Source organism: Ursus americanus, chromosome 3 (assembly GCF_024610735.1).
Source record: "Ursus americanus isolate L20-20 chromosome 3, mUrsAme1.1.p, whole genome shotgun sequence".
NCBI lineage: Eukaryota > Metazoa > Chordata > Mammalia > Carnivora > Ursidae > Ursus > Ursus americanus.
Window position 1 is genome coordinate 102,524,572 of NC_142129.1, and position 18,148 is coordinate 102,542,719.

An 18,148-nucleotide genomic window follows, 5' to 3' on the forward strand; every position below is an offset into this window, starting at 1 on the left:
CTCTGCACCTTCGGGTCTCGGACCGGCCCCTGCAGGGACCGCCCTCAGGTCTGCCCTGGGGGAAAGGGTGCTGCCAGGGAGGGGGGCACAGAGAATGTTCCCTGGGGGGCTCCTGCACTGCTCCCGGGTCCTGCTGCAGAAGTCAGGTGGGAGGCACGCCCTGGAGCACCTCTCTCTCCTCCTCCCCTCACCCACATCCCCGGTCCTGGGATCAGAATAAAACCTGCACTTGGCTCCATGGGAGAGAGGCCCGGGTGCAGTGGCCCAGAGACCCTCCCTGGCTGGCGGGAATTCTAGAGGCCTGTGTGAAGGCTGCTGGGTTGGCTGCACACAATGGCTCTCACGGTCCCACTGAGCTCCTGGGACGAGCCAGGCACAGGACAGAGGCTCTGAGCACCAGAGCCAGAGTCCCTGCACCTGTCAAACCTGCTGCTCCAGCTACACAGTGATGGGCCCGCTTCCCACCTCGTGGTCACGGCCCACCCTGGGTCCTCCCCTCAGGCCTGCCCAGGGCCTCCCCAGTCCTTCCAGGGCTCGGCTCTGGGGGCAAACACTGGCAGGCATGGGTGTTGGTGGGGCCGTACCTGCTGTAGAGCCCCTGTCACCCCCCTGACAGAGGAGAGGAATTTGGACAGGTTAGTTTCCTTTCTTGCCTCTGTGGAGACGTGTGGAGGGCCTGGGTCACCTCGCAGCAGCATTTCTCAGGCTCTGGAGATGACTCGTGTACATGAGAACCAAATGAAGCACTCAGATGGGAAGGAAATTCCATGCAGTGAGAATTCAGAATATGTTAAGCAGTCAGGATTAAAATTGCATACATTTCACTTTCCACTTTTGTAAAAAAAATAAAACAAATACAACTTGTATTATAGTTGAAAAAGCAGTGTCTTCTGTCCCCTCTTCTTGCGGGAATATATAAAGGCATAAGAGTAATGATGCTAACATGAGGTGTACTGATTGGCTTTTACCTGAAAGTCACAGGCAGGGTTTGATGATGAATGAGGAAGAAGAAGGAATGTGAGCAAGGAAAAGAGGGCAGTTTCAGGTCTCCGTCCATTGTGCAGGTGCTGGTGTCAGGATGGGTCATACTGCAGGGGGGGTGGGGGCAGGGTCCCCACTCTCAGCCTCTGTGGTCAGACTCCCTCTCCTCACAGGCCCAGAGGGCAGGACTTTGCCTTTCTCACCTGGAGTTAAGTACATTAACTTCCCCAGTGGGAGCTTTGCATAGAGAGGAGCTTCCCTGCCTTCCCCTGGGACCGTGGTGAAACTTCCTTGCCCACAGGATAGTTTCTGGACTGGAAAGTTGGGTTGGACTCTGTGTTTCAGCAGCTCGCTTAGCAGGGCCCAATTCCTTCCTCTTGTCCCTGGACGTGCGTCCCAGAACCCAGGACTCCAGATCCCTGATCTTGGACACCAGCTCCCCCAACTGACCCTGTGTCTTGATCTCATTCTTCTGAGTGACCACAGAGCAGAAGGGACACGACAAACCTTTCCCATGGGGCTCCTTCGGCCATGAATTGATGCACTAGTGGCTGCGGATATAAGCACAGTTTAGGTACATAGCTTTTTCTAGATAACCTAGGCAGATGAGACATTTGCTTCGTTCTTTAAAATGTTCGGCCAGACCCACTCTTGGGAATAAGAAGTATACTGGAGTTTCTTAATGACCCAAATGACCATGAGGGCTTGAGGTTTTATCCTCTTTGCTTGCATAGACCTGTCATGTACCTAGTATTTCTCATCCCTCTACAAGGATATGGCCTACAGCATAATACAAATATGAATATGAATATAAATATAAATATAAATAAATGACTCTTGGCCTGGAACTTCTGATATCTGAGATGCTATTTAGGATAAATGGTGCAATTGGTCATTCAGCTTTGACCTGAGCTGGTGAAATGAACCAGATCTGCGGTGTCCGATATCGTAGCCACCAACTACCCGTGGCCTTCGAGCACCTGGAATTCAGCTCACCTGAATTGAGATGTGCTCTGAGTGTAAAATGGACACTGGATGCTGAAACCAGAATAAGAAAGAGAACTTAAATTATTTTATTGAGATTTTTAAAACACTGTCTCATTGACGTAAATGCATGTTGGTGTGATACCATTTTTCCAATTACAATTCTTTTGACTTTTCTCCTTTTACTGTGTGTAATGTGGCTACGAGAAAAGTTATGATTGACGCAGGTGGGTCACATTAGACGTCTGCCAGACGCTGCCAGACTCGGCTCAGAGAGCCTCCAGCTCGGGGAGCTGGTCCCACCTGGCCGCCACTCAGACCCGGAGCAGCAGCCGAGGGGTGGAAGCAGTCAATGGGGAGCTCAGTTCAGCATCTCATCTTGGGACAGTCCAAGCTATGATCTGGTTAAGGAAAAGGAAGACTTGATCAGCTCTCCAGCATGGGTATTGAAAGTCTAGTCCTTCCCACAGCTCCGGGAGCAGAGAGCCTGAGTGCCCCCAGTGTCTCTAGGTGCACATGCTGTGCTTGGAATTGAGTTGGGCTCAGAAACGCTTGCTGTATTAGTAAAATACTTCATTCCCTAGACTTTGCTCTCTCATATTTGCCTTTTGTAGAACCCTGAGAAGTTAAAAACAAAATTGCACAAGATTGGGTGTGTCCTCTGTGAGATTCTTCTCACGTTTCCCCACTCCCTCCAAAGGGGACTCAGTTCTGGAACAAGAATGATCCACAAGGGGCACTTTCTGTGAAAGTGTTCTCTTCCCACCTACCATACCAGCATTCACCTCTTGAATCTGATTCATTTTAATTTAATTCTAGGAGAAAAGCGATTTGCTGATGACAGAAAGTTTGTGCCACAAATGGTTTTATTCGGCATTGACCAAAATTTCAAAGGGAGCTACACGTTCAGAAAATTTGAATTTGAGTATTTACAAATCTCAAGAATTGCCTGTGGCCAATAAGTATAATTTTTTTCTTGTCTTCTGGACAAAATCAGTCATGTATTTAACTTCATCAACATTACTCCATATATATTACTCCATATATATACTTGTAAAAATTCATGCTTCATCATTAATCCACACCATGGAAGGTAAAATTCCAATTTCAACTCGGGTCATATTTTGTTAAGATTAAAGCCTTCAGCTTTACTAATTAATAGTCACCCATCACTAATATCGGTACAAATTCTCTTTCATTTTAGCTCAGCTATTTAGAACATGCAGGTCCAGACTGATGGACACACAACCTATTTGCTAAGGAATCATGGGGAAACAAGCAAGGGGGATGGCATTTGGCTCTGCTTCGTTCCCATCCTCTGAGATGGATTCTTCACGTTGATTTTATTGCCACTCAGTGACTAAAAAAAGAAATCTCTTATTGTTACCATGTTTTATTGCACAGTGAAATATAAAAATACAGGTGTATCAAAACCTTGAAGCCAAATATATGTGAGATTCAAAATATGGGAAGTCATAACAACAGTTCATAAATTATACATATTTTAAATATCCTTTTTGGCGAACCCTCAGAGAAATTTGAGGGGTTTTTGTTGTTGTGCCTCACTTATTTTGTGTTTTTCTCTTCAAATTGAGAAAGCCCTGGTCGATTTTCGGGCTTGAGTGACACCTGAACTTTTGGTGAGTCCAGTGGTCGCAAACACAGCTGGCCGCTAGGTGGTGCTGCGTCCGAAACTATGCCAGCTCTTCCCTCTTCCCGGTCCCCACCCAGGCTTACCCCCTCCTCCATTCTACTATCTGAAATGCCCAGCAGAGGGCAAGGACCCATCTGATTCCACAACTGCTCAGTTTAGTAAACATTTCTGTCTCTTGATAATGAGGGGTATCTTCACCATCCACTCCTCACAAGACTACTAAAAATTAGAGCAGTTTAAACTCATAGGTAAATGTTCAGCCTGCCTTCTTTCTGGAAACCTTTATCCTTTTTATAGGGAGGAGAGCGGCAGAGGAAGAGGGAGAGAGAGAATCTTTTTTTATTTTGTTTTATTTTAAAGATTTTATTTATTTATTTGACCGAGAAAGAGACAGCCAGAGAGAGAGGGAACACAAGCAGGGGGAGTGGGAAAGGAAGAAGCAGGCTCCCAGAGGAGAAGCCTGATAGGGGGCTCGATCCCAGACCTCTGGGATTACACCCTGAGCTGAAGGCAGACACTTAATGACTGCACCACCCTGAGATCATGACCCAAGTCAAAATCGAGAGTCAGACATTGAAGTGACTAAGCTACCCAGGCACCCCATTAAACCTTAATGACATGGCAAAACTCAGCTAAATCCAGTCTCCCCTCAATTATTCCTACCTGTAGGAACCTTTCCTTTTGTCCCAAGACAAATCATTTCTTTATGTTGCTCTCCCAGAACAACTTATAAATGCTGCTGCTTCTTCTTTCTCCCTTCTCTCTTTTTAAAAAGATTTTATTTATTTATTTTAGAGTGAGAGCACTCACAAGCAGGGAGAGGAGCAGAGGGGGGGGGGAACATACTCCTTCCTGAGTGTGGAACTGACACAGGGCTGGATCCCAGCACCCTGAGATCATGACCTGAGCTGAAACCAAGAATCCAACGCCCATCTGACGGAAGCACCCAGGTACCCAACTTATAAACATTTCTAATAGAATCGGTTACTATTCTTTTCTTTTTGGATGGGTGTGGTCTTAATTCTTTTTGAATGAGACAAATTTAATAGCTGGGTCTGTGGTCTTGATTTTGGATATCAACTACAAGGAGTATCCAGCAAAAAGTAGACAACAAATAGTTATTACTGGATTGATGTAGAATATAATTTTATAACTTGAAATCAATCTGATTTCCCTTATATTATCTCTTGATTTTCATGCTCCCTACACTTTCCTGCTTATCTAGGAGTACTGTAAAACAATATAACATAATTGAAGGGAGAAAACTTGATTGGACATTATGCAAAGAATAAACCAAAGGCCATTTACCTAAGTTATGGAACGACGTCAAGAAGGGAAATATGGGGGCGCCTGGGTGACACAGCAGTTAAGCGTCTGCCTTCGGCTCAGGGCGTGATCCCAGTGTTATGGGAGCGAGCCCCACATCAGGCTCCTCCACTATGAGCCTGCTTCTTCCTCTCCCACTCCCCCTGCTTGTGTTCCCTCTCTTCCTGGCTGTCTCTATCTCTGTCAAATAAATAAATAAATTTTTTTTTTAAAAAAGAAGGGAAATATGAAGATGTTATGAAAATTATTTGTAATTTCCCATCTCAGAAGTAAAGTCTACAATTCTCATTATTCTTGGACATTTTCAAATGTATCCAAATTTGTGGTGAACAAAAGAAAGCAAATATGAAACTCATGAGTTGCAATATTTAGAAATGGTGGTTGGATTTGACTGTGAGGCACACAACCTTCTAACAGGCTATACATGCTGTGGGGTCACACTTTGGTCAGCCACCCACAGATGCAAAACTCATACACTTTATTAGCATTAACAAGGGGTGAAAAATTGTGTGAAATGGCTGATCAGTAATAATTGTTCTGTGAATATGAATTTTAGTTTGGATAAAAGACACGATATGATTTACTGCAACGTTAGATGTCTTGTTTCTATTATGCTCTCTTGCAAAATTTTCAAAAGGGAAAGGCTGTTGTCCAATTTTGGGTGGTCTGGGGCCCGTTCCAGTTTGTCTAACAATGCTTGAAAATACATATTTGCAATCATGGAGAAAAACAGTTGAGGAGAAATGACTGGGTCCAGAGAGTGAGCTTTGAGAGAACACTTCCCAAAACACTTTCGCTACTTTGAAAAATTGAAATATAAGAATAGGTGTATTCCTTTTTTACATCAGTGGGGTCTGTGACTAATTCCATAGAGATAGATATTGACCGTTTAATATTGGGTTAAAAGAGATCAGGAGGAATCCCCATTTTTCATTCTTTTTTTTTTTTAATGTTTATTTGTATATTTAAGAGAGAGAGAGACAGCGTGAGTTGGAGGAGCAGAGGGAGAGGGAGAATCTCAAGCAGACTCCATGTTGAATGCAGAGCCCAATGCGGGGCTCCCCTAGGAACCCCCATTTTTCTTAAAGGGTGTTAGCAGACATGGCTTAAGACAGGGCTTCTCAACCTTGGCTTTGTTGACATTTGGGGCAAGGGAACTCTTGTGGGAGCTGCAGGGAGCCTGGTAGCATGTGGAGCAGCATCCCTGGCCTCTACCCACCAAATGCCAGTAGCACCCGCCCCACAGTTGGGAACCTTCAATGTACCCAGGCATTGCCAAGTGTTCCCTGGGGGCCAAAGCACTCCCTGCTTGGGGACCACTGGAAGCCAATATAATGTGTCCAGAGAACTGGGAAGATACACCCTCTGGGTATAATATTCTATTATGTACCCCTTAATGGAGTAAAAATAATCTCAGACCGAAGAGACATTGACGGGATGTAAATACAGGGAGAGTGAGAACGCCAATGGAAGCCTCATCACTGTGTAAACGCCTGGAGGCCAGGATTCAAGGCGAGTAGAGAGGAGCCCTACATTAATTTATTTTCATTCATTAAAATGATTGATAATCATTCATTCCATTCATGGGTTTCTCACATTCTACAGAGGGTGGCTAAGGCAAGAGCAAGATGGAGAGTTTAGACGAGGTTGATTAAACTGTTACTGAGCCACTACCACCCATGCCTGGCAACATGTACGTAATTTTGTCCCACATTGACTCTGGGTTTGAGAATCCCAGGCACGGATGTGAGTCTCAGCACTCAGTCTGAAGGAGTGGATTATTTCAGGATGTTCATAAATCATAGTGCAGTATAGCCTGAGACAGCCTGAACAGCAGTGGCCAATAGGATTCCGTGATGTAAACGATCTCTGTCTGCCCTGTCCAATATGGTAGCACTAGCTCAGAGTGGCTCTTGAGCCCTTGAAATGTGGCCACCTTTCTTGTGTCACATGTGGAAATGTGAACATTTGGGGGATAGTGAATTTAAAATACATTGTTTAGTGTGCCCGGGTGGCTCAGTTGGTTAAAAGACCATCTCTTGATCTCAGCTCAGGTCTTGATGGTTGTGTGTTCAATCTCTGCCTTGCACTCCACACTGGGCAGGAGCCTCCTTAAAAAACAAAACCAAACCCAAAACATCATTTACATTTACTTCACCATTTTCATTGCTCTTGTTTCCAGTGTGCTTATTAGAAAACATGAAACCATGTCTGTGTCTTGCATTAGGTTTTTATCAGAGAGCCCTGATCTAGAAGGTGGAGAATTCTGCACTGTCAGGACATCTTAAACTCAACCCTGCTCTGGGTTAGTGTCTGGGCCAGGCAGGACCTGCAGACAGAGCTGAGGATCCGCCTAAGTTCGGATCCTTCTTCCGTCTCAGCTCAAAGCCCAGTGAGGATTCTAGACTTGGTTTCCAATTGGCATTTCAGATCTCTCTCGGTTTGGACCATGTGCCCTTGATTTTGTGTGTTCATTCCTTAGCACTAGAAAGGACATTTAGTTAGAACCCATTAGGTATTTCCACTTTAAGGATGAAAGGATTTCAGGAAACAATAGCATTTAAATCACAGATGATCCTGCCATTCAGCTGTCCAGGTGATCTCCCTCTGGGAAGCCACCATGAAGTAGTTTGAAGAGGCAAGCCAATGTCCTGTCTGCCTAGCCTTTCTGGAGAAGTGCTTTGTGGAAAATGTATAAATAAGTAAGTAAGTAAGTAAGTAAATAAATAAATAAATAAATAAATAAATAAATAAATAAATAAATTTCTGGTTCCTGGCACAGGACTCCTAAAATCCTTGCAGTTTCCTGAGGGATAGGAGAGCCTTCTGTTAGTCATAAAATTTCCAACAGACCTCTCCAGAGTTTAGGCTAAAGAGCTGACATAGGGCGGGGCCCAGAAATGGCATCGCAGTGGGGCTGGTCACCAGAAGGACCAAACTGGGAGTCAAGGATTGGAAATTTCAGGCCCAGCCACTGGCCATCTGTGAGGGAAGGGGGCTGAAGATTGGGTTATAAAAAGTCTTGAACAAGAGGTTGGTGAACACATTAATATTCTGGAAAAGTGATTTTCCCCCAGAGAGGGCGTGGAAGCTCTCCACCACTCCCCACCCCCTTTAGACCTTCCTTGCTATACACATCTCTTCCATTGGACGTTTCCTGAGTTGTATTCTTTATAATAAACTGGTCGATGTAAGTAAAGGGAAGTGCTTTCCTGACTTCTGAGTCGATCTTTTTTCCCCCTTCATTCACATAACTTTTATTACAGTGTATTTATAATTGTTTTTTCCTTTTTTAAAATTTAAATTCAATTAGGCAGCATATAGTACATCGTTAGTTTCAGATGTAGTGTTCAATAATATATCACTTGTGTATACCCCCCAGGGCTCATCGCATCACGCGCCCCCCTTAATGCTCATCACCCAATTACCTCATCCCCCCACCCACCTCACCTCCAGCAACCCTCAGTTTGTTTCATATACTTAAATGTCTCTCATGGTTTTTCTCCCTCTCTGATGACCTCCAGTTCAGTTTTCCCTCTCTTCCCCTATGATCCTCTGCACTGTTTCTTAGAGTCTACCTATGAGTGAAACCATATACTTGTCTTTCTCTGACCGCTGTGTTTCACTCAATGTAATACACTCCAGTTCCATCCAGGTCGATGTAAGTGGTAAGAATTCATCCTTTCAAATGGCTGAGTCATATTCCTTTTTATACATGGAGCCCATCTTCTTTATCCATCCACTTATGGATGTGAGTCATTCTAGCGAAATTATCAACCCTAAGGAGGGGGTCTGAGGGAATACCTGACCTTGTGGTTGGGCAGAAGTGTGGGTAGCTTGAACACCCCATTTGTGACTGGCCTCTGCAGTGGGGACAGACTTGTGGGACTGAGCCCTGAAATCCGTGGAGTATGAATTGAATTGTTGGAGAACTTGGGGAGTTGGTTGTGGTTGGTGTCAGGAAATAGAGCACAGGGGTGTACTTGAAACATGAACACATCTCCCTCCACTGCACCAATTGACTGCATAAAGCCCCCCCCATGGGGGTCCTCTGTGCTTTGTGGTCTCTTGGAAGAATGGAGTCAGGTTCGACTGGCAGTAGGGGAAGTTGGTTTCTAAGACCAAAGATGTGGAGCCTAGCTGAGAGCTATTCCCTAGGTGAAGCCATGGATGCCGAAATGACCCCATTGCCCCCTTCCTCACTAAGGACTCAGAGATTGTGATATCACAGTTGGTTCCCCACGAAAGGTGGGAATTATCTGACTTTGGGCATTTTATGGGCCTGTGCCCCTCAGTCCCAAGTGCAGAGCAGAGTGATCTGGTAGGTCTCTGATAAAGACTGACGGTTGAGTCCTGCTCTGGACACAAGTGAGCCATCTGACAGAGTCCATTATCAGGACAGATCGGTTTCTTGTGAGACATCTATTCTTTGGAGGAGCAATCGCCTCTTACACTCTTCCTTTCCTGTTGCTTCCCCACCTCCTTTGGGCTCTTGATTGGTGCCCTTGTGGAAGGTCTCCCTGCCATGCCAAACCTCAGGTGAAATCTATTCCCTATGGAAAGCACCTGCCTCGTCTCTTGATTTCCCTCGCAAGACATGTAACACAGTCTCGTCCTTTTTCTTGGCTTTGTGGGGGGAAAATGATACTACTAATGTGTGTCTTAACATTTTGATATGGAAAAGGATGTGGCTACCCCAGAGTGCAAAAAAAAAGCAAAGGCTTCAAAAATCATACGGCCCCCTATGTCTGGTCTTGCTTATTTCCCTCCTTACATTTTTACTGATTCACTGCTTAATGATCGTGAGACAAGGTCTCTCTTATAGGCATCATTAATTGAGTCCTGAGTTCGATGTTCAGGACAGATTTCTGTGGGAAGGTTTATTGACTGTGGAAAGAGCAGAGATAAGCCACTGAAATGCAGAAGGAATATGTGGGCCTCTTCTATGTCCAGGCTCTGCATTCTGACCAGTGGCTGAATTTGTTTTTTCTCTCCAATGGGTATGACCTCAGATGTAGATACACCCAATGACAACCTCATGGTTTCTGCTACCCTGAGGAGTGTCCAAAGTGGGCATTTGGTTCAGATAGAATCCGAAAGAGGTGCTGAGAGGTTCAGATACACAACTGGCATCATGGACTCCCCTTGGTTGCCCTCTGGCCACCCTACTGGGAAGTAGATCTGGGGAACATGCAAAGAATAGATGTGGGCATTTGCAAAGAATCTGTTCACTAACACAGGAAGTTCCAACTGCCTGCAAAACTTGGATTCTGGATTGTGGATTTGAGAAATAGAAAGCCCTCATTTATTTATTGGCACTGGGCCTAGGGCTGCTCTTTTCATGGACCCCAAGTTCTACCTAGTGGGGATCATCCTGGGTGTGGATATTTGAAACCTTTCATTTTCTAACGTCAGCATTGTGTCCTGGATGAATTCCTAACCTTGTGACCAGGTTTACCAAAGTAGTACTTTACCAAAGTAAAGGGGTTGTTTTATGCCATTATTTTCTGGGGCTTGATCTCACGAATCTGAGATCATGACCTGAGCCAAAATTCAGAGTCCAAGGATTCACCAGGTTTCCCGACTACATACACTTTTTTTTTTTTTTTACCATGTATTGTAGTTGCTTGGTTAAGTCCATGGCACTTGGTTTTGTTCTAAAAGGTTTCCTTCTTTATGTATATTTGGAGCTGGTTCCTTCCGTTTCCATTGCTACTTTTCATGAACAGATCAAAATCCTGTGTCTATTGAGTGCACATCCATGAGCCAGAACACACACTGAACCCTGCATTTTGGGGAATATTTAAAATACTTCATTTAGAAAAGTACTAGTTGTATGTATTGCCCTCAACCCGTTCACTATTACAGAAATGCAGTGGTGAAAATACAGTGATATTTCCCCCCTCATTATTCAGGGAAGAGTCTGCTTTACATACACATACTGACCAAGAAATTCACAAAGGTTGAGAGGTAACTAAGTACGTCCTCTCAGCTATACACAGAGAAAAATCAGGTAGTATGCATAGATGGTGAGAGAATGACATAATTTCATTAGTATATGCTTAGAGAAATATGATTTGAAGAATGGAATTTCTGTGAACACTGCTCTTCATTTCATCTGGGACCCATTTTAAACTTTGTTCTAGAAATGTCTGGTGACTCCGGAAGATAGAATGGGTGGGGATGGTGTTTTAAATCAAGAGTGGGACCTCTATTTATTCTCAATCTGTTTTTCTTTTCCCTCTTCACCCTGAAGTTTGGCTAGTGACTCTATTTGGGGGGGGGTGGCAGGTCATCCCCCCTCATGTTGTTTATTTTCAAAAAAAAAAAAAAGAGTGAGAATGTGTGAAACTGGGGTTCAACTTTTGAAACAAAGCGTTTGCTCTCCCATGCCCCCTTTGTCTGTGAAGACAGGCCCCTGTTGACACCAGAAGTTGGCCTCTGTGCAGCTGCATTGACTCTGAAAGGTCTATGATGACACCGTCGCCATGGTGACTTGAGCCACACCTCTGCTGTCCTTTCTAGCTGGGACTCTTTGAGCTGACCCATTCCTGCGGATTGGTGTTTGCTCTGCTGCTCCAACTCAGAATGGGAAATTGCTGTGGTTCCTGCTGTGATGGTACGTTCAAAATGATCTTCTGAATGCTGTTTGCTATGACTCAGTTCACTCTTTCTCAAACCATTTTTCTCATCGTTGAAAATTTCCTCTCTCCCAAATTCATCTACATATGTTTTATAGTTTTGTTCTATCCCTTGATTTCTACTGTTGGTGGTTCTACTGAGCTAGCAGCCTTGGTTTTTGTCCTCCATGGAGAACAATGGACTACTTCCTATGATATCCTGCACCCCTCACTTGTCACCCCTAGGTTCTCAAGAGGGGAAAATACGGCAGTGTCTATGTTTGTTTAAGTTTTTTTTTTTTTTAGATTTTATTTATTTATTCGACAGAGATAGAGACAGCCAGCGAGAGAGGGAACACAAGCAGGGGGAGTGGGAGACGAAGAAGCAGGCTCATAGCAGAAGAGCCTGATGTGGGGCTCGATCCCATAACTCTGGGATCATGTCCTGAGCTGAAGGCAGACGCTTAACCGCTGTGCCACCCAGGCGCCCCTCATTTAAGTTTTTTTAAGCATCCTAAATTCTATATTCACATTATGCATTTCTGAAATTTAGAGTGAACCCAGAAAGGTTGATATGGAGGACACTTATCATTGTTTTCTGTGTCTTACAATGTCTGCCCTGTACCATTCATCCCCAAAGGGGTATGGATTTCAGGATTTGGGGGACATGTGGGTTCGTTCCTATCAATAGTTGCCCCAAAGAGATCCTCAGAAGATGAGAGTCTACGTTTCAATTTATGACCCCCAAACACACATTTCCATTTCTAAGAACTTTGGGTGTTATCCAAAATGACATTTTCTAGAGATTTCAATGGTATGCTACCACCCATCCCATTCAGCACCCCAGACGTAAGTATGGTGACAATAGCATGACCTTTTTTTCTCGGTGACACAATGAATAGCCGGCCTTTAATGTATGGTGAAAGATGGGTAACTGGTTAATGGATCGAGTTAATGAGTGATCAATAACCAAGTACACAGATTATTAGTGATGCACAAAGAAAAACAGGTGATGTAGACACAAGAACAGAGACACACACATTATATATATAAGTATATATGTTTATATAGATGATTGCATACATTTGCATATAGGATTGTAGCTTGAAAACAGAACGTGTCTACATTAAAGTGGTTTTGATGTAATGTGTTTCTTAGTTCTCCTGAACTTTCATCCAGATCTCTTCCCAAAAACTAAGCTATGTTTTTTTTTTTCCTATGAGTTGACAAGTTTGACAAAAGTTTGTTTGGAGGCACTTCTGTTTGTGTGAGGAATAAATAATGCAAGATGGCATTGTTTCACATGTTTGAAAACACAAGACTTTGTAACAGTGACCCTCCCTTCCTTTACACTAGGATTCATCTCATTTGATCTGCTGACCTTAAGACAGGCAACTGGAACATTCTAGAGAACAGTCATGGATATTTGTGGACAAGGGCCCCAGAGAGTGGATTCAGGGAGACAGCAATAGGTTTGCTCGTTTGCTTTTTGTTGTTGCTGCTGCTGCTGCTGTTGTTGCTGTTGTTGTTGTTTGCCTCTGATTCTGTCCAAAAGAAATCATGTTGGGGTAAAATGCTTGTATTTAGGCAAAGCAGCTGTGTGTCACAGAGCAATGGTCTGGGAACTCAGACTCCCAGATTTGAATCCAGCTCTGGAACTTTTGAAATTGTGAGATCTCAAACAAGAGCTAGACCCTCTAATTCACCTTTCTGACCACGTGACATGTGTTCATTCATTCAGTGCTCATCACACACTTATGCAATGATTTGTTTCCTCTCCCTATTCCTCAGGTGGAGGAACGGAGGCACAGAGATGAATGTGACCAGGTTCATGAACTCCTCTAAGTAAAGGAGCCAGGAGGTGAAACCAGGCTTGCAGTTCCAGTGCTCGTGCTCTAACTACTGAACCGAACTGCACTTATGACTCAGCCATGGGATCAGTAGTTACTGTGCAAAGAAGCTTTAGCATCTGCGTGGATGTCAGGAATTCCCTGAGCCAAGGGGAATCCCAAACACTCTTTGTCATTATGAGGTCAGCTCGGTGGTCACATAGCCCAGGGAAGCTCTTGAGCCATAGAAGTCCAGATCTTACCATAGTCATTCATCTGAAAAGGACATAGAAAGCCTGGTCCGTTTGAAGCCATGATTGTGTTCAGTTCAAAGATTCTGAGGGTTTGGAGGCACCGTTTAGGACAAGCCAGTCAAACTCTGTTTGAACGGTGGGCTACTCCTCAGCACCTGACCTCAATCTGGTCAGAATGGAGGAGACCCTTTCATGGTATTTGATGGCATTGTCAGTATGAGTAAGCCCTAGTCATGCCGAAATCCTGTGAGCTTAGGGACACTCCTGGGACAAGGAAAAATAAGACTCAAAGAACCAGTTCATGATTAACCTTCTGTCCAGAGCTGGTCAGTGCCTGGCCAATCAGTGTCATGGCATGGTCACTCTTCAGGGCATGGCACAAATAGAATAAGAATAGGGAGCATGCTGGGCGGTGCCTGGCTGGCTCCACCAGTGGAGCATTTGACTCTTGATCTCAGGGTCGTGGGTTCAGTCCCCATGTTGGGCATGGAGCCTATTTTAAAAACAGAGAGAAAAGAATCGCGGACATAGTGTTGTAGATTTGATAACGTTCTCCCCATGAGCCCTAAAAAAATGCTTGAATGCCATGAACTACACACTTTAGGGACAGTGACCAACAAGAACTCAAACACTCATAACAGACTGCTGTCCATCATCCTTGTTTGGACGCGCTTGTCCAGCTGGGCCAGGGAGTGTCCGTGCTCCAGTGGGGACCTTTGCTCCTTCCGGAGCTCTCCCATTGTTGGCTAGTAAGTGCAAGCATGGAGAGAGGCCATGCTTCATGACTATATACACATAGCCTTGCAAAGCAAGACTAGAAGTCAAACAGCATCAAATGAATAATGGTGCTTGGTTTTCAATGATAGAACTTCATTATTGACAAATCGTCAACAATTGATGAGCTTCCTCACAAAGGATGTGAGATGAAATGCAACAGAAAGTCGTGCTTAGATCTGAATCTTAGTCTCTCAATAAAAGGTTGCTTATTATCACGTGCAAAATAGTATACAGCAGATGATAGATTTAAATGCAAAAGCAGGTCTGGGTGATCCTTACGGAGAGTCGTGACGGGGGAGCTTCTCCAGGGTGTGGGTATGGAAGGGTCCCTCTCTATGTGTCCTTTGTATATTCCCTGATTTTTTAAAAAAAGATTTTATTTGAGAGAGAATGAGAGAGCAGAAGCAGTGAGTAAGGGGGATGTGGGGGGGGAGGGAGAAGAGGGACAAGCAGGCACCAAGCTGAGTGCAGAAACAGAGGCCTGGCTCGATCCCAGGACCCTGAGATCATGACCTGAACCAGGTCAGACACGTGACCCACTGAGCCACACAGGCGCCCCTGAGGGGTCCCTCTCAAAGGAGGTGGGGCTTGGTCCCCTGCCACTGCAGGGTCTAGAGAAGGATGGGGAGTCTATAAAGACTGGATCTGGGGGAGGAAGGAAGGAACAGGGAAGGTGCCCATTCAGAGCCAGTGCAGTCCCGGTTCACTGTTAGCCAGGCTTTAGCCCAGGCAGTTTGGAGACTTGCTTAGATCAATACCAGTGAGATACTAGAGGTCATAGGCTTAATTTATTAAACCAGCAAAGTGCTAGCCCAGGTGGCCATTTTCCCAGTTAATTCACAGGAACTGCTCAGCCAGGGTTGGTCAGTTGAAGGGAAGCTAATTCTTGGTAGAGCTGTCATGTGACAATTAGTTTGGAAAGTCCTGGGTTCTGAATCAGCTTGGGAGCCCCGCAGACCACTGGTCCCTGAGGGTGCTCAACTGGTCCCGGGGAAGGCTCCACGTCAGACAGCTAGTAGGGTGAATGCTGTGGGAGGATGGCCACAGTTGGGCTTCCCCTGGCCCTTCAGAGGGGCTTGTCAAGGGGCATCTGCACTGTGTTCTGGGTCAGGGGTTGAAACCTAGATGTGCGAAGGTGAGCTAGGATTTGGACTTTGCTGTTGGCTCAGGCACCTCCCCCAGGGCATCCACTGTCTCCCACAGACAACTTGGGGCTGGAGGATATGAGAAAGAGACGAGGGAGCCCTGGTTCAGGGCTGCAGGGCTTGATCTCAGGTGTCTGGGCAGGTGTCAGGTGTTCCGGGGCCTCTCTCCCCAAGGAACCAACTCCATTCCTGTCCCGGCTCCCCCACTCAACATTAAGTAGTCTCTATAGCTTGGCTTTGGTAAATAGTGCTGCCGAACATGGGCAGATATTTCTCTGAAATCTAGACTTGAATTCAAATGGATTTCTTATCCAAGAGTGTGATTGCTGGGTGTAATGGTAGTTCTTTTGTGAATTTTTCTGATGAAGTCCCATATTGTGTTTTCATAGTGACTGCATCAGTTTACATTCTCTGTGGGGTATTTGAAGGCTATACGAACCCTAAGACCTTCCTAAAGCCCTCTCTGACTCAGGTGGCTTTGCTAGGCAAATGATGAACCATGGGATCAAAAGTTTGAACTCTGATGAACTTATCACCCCTTTTTCTATGGTCTTCTGATAGCAAGATGTCAACAGCTCTTTCTGTTGTCATGCATTTCCCACGGTCTCTGAGAAAACAAAAAACAAAAGTGAAAAAAAAATCCATATTTTCTCTAGGTCTCCAGAAGCTGGCCAGGAGAATAAAGCCGAAGGTTCACCCCACTTCCGACCCTGTTGAAGGTACCGTGGAAATTCATTCATTAAGTTGATTCAAGAATAATTATTTTAGGGGCACCTGGGTGGTGTCCAACTCTTGATTTTGGCCCAGGTCATGATGTCAGGGTCATGAGACTGAGCCCCGTGTTGGGCTCCATGCTGGGTATGGAGCCTGATTCAGATTCTCTCTCCCTTTCCCTATGCCCCTCCCCTGCTCACACTCTCTCTTTGTCTCTAAAAGAAAAAAGAAGAAGAAGAATCATTACACTAGTTTTCAGTGTCCCATACTTAAGACAAAAATGCCAAGCCATATTATTTTTGTTTCACGTGTGAAAATTTTAATTTAGCTGGTCACTCATTAGTTTATAACCACAGTAGTCAAATGACATTTGCAACTCAAGTCTGTTCACATTTCATGGTAGGTATAGTGAAGCTAAGGAATGGACATTAGTCTGTTATTAGATATTAGGAAAAATAGATCTTTTATTATTTTTAATGAATAGACGTTATTACTTCAAATAGGTTTAGATTAAGATAATAATTGAGCAGATAATATAAAAAGTTTCCCTATCACCCTTATCCCTTGGCGCACAATTTCCACAATCCTTAAAAGCTTCATCAGTGTGGAACACATGTCACGAATCACAAACCAGTGTAGCGATATTAATACTCATTGAAGGCCAGCATCGCTAGGAAGGTCTGCTCTGTGTTGTGCAGGAGTATGGGTTTTTTTTTTAAGATTTTATTTATTTATTTGACAGAGAGAGAGAGAGAGAGACAGCCAGCGAGAGAGGGAACACAAGCAGGGGGAGTGGGAGAGAAAGAAGCAGGCTCATAGCAGAGGAGCCTGATGTGGGGCTCGATCCCATAACACCGGGATCACTCCCTGAGCCGAAGGCAGACACTTTACTGCTGTGCCACCCAGGCACCCCAGGAGTAAGGATTTTGACAAATGCATAAAGTCGTGTATCCACCGTGTACAGAGTAACTTCACTGCCTTGAAAATCCTGTGTTTAACCTATTCATGCCTTTGCACTTTCTCTAGAAATCTTAACAACCGTTGACCTTTTGTTATCTCTATAGCTTGCCTTTCTCCAGAATGTCATCTAGTTGGAACTGTAAAGCATGTTGCTTTTCCAGACTGATTTCTTTCACTTTTATCTATATAGTTCACATTCGTCAATGTCTTTTTGTGACTTGATAGCTCAATTATTTTTTAAATCTCCTTTTTATTATTGTTTGAGAGAGAGAGAGAGAGTGAAAGTGTGTGGGGAGGGGCAGAGGAAGAGGGAGAGAGAATCTTCAGCAGCCTCCATGCTCAGCAGGGAACCCGTCTGACGTGGGGCTGGATATCATGCCCCTGAGATCATGACCTGAGCCAAAATCAAGAGTTGGATGCTTAACTGAGTGAGCCAGCTATGTGCTCCGGTAGCTCAGCTATGTTTATTACCAAATCATATTGCATTGTAAGGGTGCATTGCTGGTTGTTTCTCCGTTCACCTAGTGTAGGACAGCTTAGTCGCCTCTAGATTTGGTGTTCATAAATCAAGCTGATAGAAGCACTCCTGGGCCAGTTTTCATGCGGACACATTTTTCAACTCAACTGGCTAAATACCCAGGAGTGAGATGGCTGGATGACACAGCAAGACTGTGTTTTGCTTTGTAAGATTTGATAGGATTCACCAGTCAAACCATCTGGGGCCGGCTCTTCCTTTCTGGGAAATGTATTAACTATCGGTTAAATGTTTTTGATACCTGCCTGTTCAGATCATCTATTTCCTTTCAGTGGGTTTTGGTAGTTTTGTGACTTTGAAGGAATTGGCCTCTTTCCTTTCAGGAATCCTAGAATTTTTCCATGTATTCCTTTAGAATCCTTTCAACGT